The following is a 2430-nucleotide window of genomic DNA, read 5'->3' as shown; positions in this document are numbered from 1 at the left end:
CAAGAGCAGGAAGTCTTTCTTCTCTTCTTGTACTCTGAATTCATTCTAGGGATGATCACAGTAAGCCTTGTGGCTATAATTGTTGTTTATAGACTTAGAATTTGTAAAGATAAAACTTATGTCTGAGTGATTGCTCAACATTTTCTCTGTAATATCTAACAGATAGTGCCATGTCATGTGTTTAGTGTGAGCTCCTGGACTCCTCACTAGACACACAGATCCTCACCCATTTCAAATAATGACAGCTCTACCCTGTTACATCTTGGACCAAATCCCTCTAGATCTATCCTTGAATTTTTCCTTTCTTTTATATCTCAGATCCAATAAGTCAGAAAATTGGTGGTCCATACCATCAAAATATATCTAAAATTAAACTGGTTTTAAGCACCTCAACTGTTAGTACGTTGATCTTAGAAACCATCACTTATTATCTAAACTATTGCAATAGCTTACTAACTATAGGACCCTTATGATGGACCACATCATTTGCCTGCTTAAATCTACAGGCTCCCTATTTCTCCCAGAGTCCTCACAGTGCAAGAGCCTCCAGAGGCTAGGCCCTTGGGGCCCTCCCTGAGCACATTTCCTTTGTCTTTCCTCTCCTGACTGTCCCCACCACACCGCCTCCAATGCTTTTTTTAGGCATTCTCAGCACAGGCCCCAGACCCAGACCCAGCCTCAGACCCAAGTGCTCCTCCTCCAGATGTCAACCAGGTCTGCTCCCTTTCCTCTCAGCCTTTGCTCATGCCAGCTCTTCGTAACATTTGGTGACAACATTTGGTACCACAGACTGTCCCCTTCACTCCAGACCCTTCTCATCTGACTCTGTCTACTCCACACTTTTGAGCATCTTCTAACACACTTCATAATTTGAACGTGCGCCATGCATATTGCTTGATGTTTATATTTAATAGAACGCAAGCTGCTCCTAGGTACTTAATTGTAGCTGTTTTCTTCATTGATAAATGTAAGACACTCAAAGCAGTAGTAGATAATGTGATACGGGTTGAAATATTCATCAATAATATAAGTAAATAATGAAAGGAGCATTTCAAGCAAGGCAACATGTTATTTGGGGCTGGGGAGATGGTTCAGTGGGTAAAATGCTCTCAGTACAAGTGTGGCTCCCCAGGACTCATGTAAAGCTCACATGGTAGAACATGAAACATGGCAGCTCACGTCTTTAACCCTGGCATTCTGGCAGTGAAATGGGGGACAGAGAGTACAGACTCCCTGGAAGTTCACAGCCTATCAATCCCATCTCCACAGCAGTAAACAACAATGACAGCCTGCCTCACAACAAGGCAGAAGGTATGGGATGATGCCTGAGGGCACCCTCTGACCTCATGGAGGCACACGCCTGCACTCATCCACACGCAAACATGCACATGAACACATACACATACTTCATACAATAGAGATAAAAATTGCAATATTTTGGCTGGGCCTAGTGGTGTAGACCTGTAATCCCAGCTACTTGGGAGACTGAGGGAGAGATTGCAAGTTCAAAGTCTGCCTGAGCTACAGAAGAAGTTGAAGATTAATTTGGGGCATTCAAGATGTCCAAGCAAGGACATAGTGGATCCTCATGTGAAATTCCAGATTTCCCTGGGTCTTCCAGTGGGAACTGTGATCAACTGTGCGGACAACACAGGAGCCAGAAATCTGTATATCACCTTTGTGAAGGGGATCAAGGGACACCTGAACACACTTCCTGCTGCTGGTGTGAGTGACATGGTGATGGTCACGATCAGGAAGGTGAAATGACAGTTAAGAAAGAAGGCCCATCCAGCAGTGGTGATTCGACAATGAAAATCATACCAAAGAAAAGATGGGCATTTCTGTACTTTGAAAATAATGCAGGGGTCATTGTAAACAATAAAGGCGAGGTGAAAGGTTCTGCCATAACAGGAGTGTGCACACTTGTGGCCCAGGATTGCATCCAATGCAGGCAGCATTGCATGACCCTCCAGTGTGTTTGTAAAGTATACCCATTAAAAAGTATTTGCTCTGAGAAAAAAAAAAATATTAATTTGGGCAACTTAATGAGATCTTGCTTTACAAAAGGGCTAGAAACAGATGCACAGGGGGCGCACGCATCTGGAGTTCGTTTGCAGTGGCTGGAAGCCCTGGTGCGCCCATTCTCTCTCTCCCCCTCTATCTGTCTTTCTCTCTGTGTCTGTCGCTCTCAAATAAATAAATAATTTTTAAAAAGGGGGGCGGCTAGAAGTATAGCTAGGTAGTACAGAGCTTTCCAGGGTCATGCAAAGTCCTGGGTTCAAGCTCCTATACTGAGGAAAGAGAGAGAGAAAGAAAGAGATAGAGATAGGAAGGGTTTTATTTTTAGTAATGTGTATTTGTTCTTGATGTGTGTTACTCTGCAGAAGAAAGGGAGGGAGAGGATAATAGAGAGAGGGAGGGAGGGAAAAG

General features: G+C 43.7%; 1 pseudogene; it reads left to right on the top strand.

Annotated features, from left to right (window-relative positions):
- The first annotated feature begins 1559 nt into the window (after positions 1–1559).
- On the top strand, positions 1560–1979 carry LOC101600851 (annotated as a pseudogene).
- The last annotated feature ends 451 nt before the right edge of the window (positions 1980–2430 follow it).

This window comes from Jaculus jaculus, chromosome 4, assembly GCF_020740685.1.
Source record: "Jaculus jaculus isolate mJacJac1 chromosome 4, mJacJac1.mat.Y.cur, whole genome shotgun sequence".
Taxonomy (NCBI): Eukaryota; Metazoa; Chordata; class Mammalia; order Rodentia; family Dipodidae; genus Jaculus; species Jaculus jaculus.
Note: the sequence above shows the minus strand (reverse complement) of the source record. Positions and strands in the feature narration are given on the sequence as shown.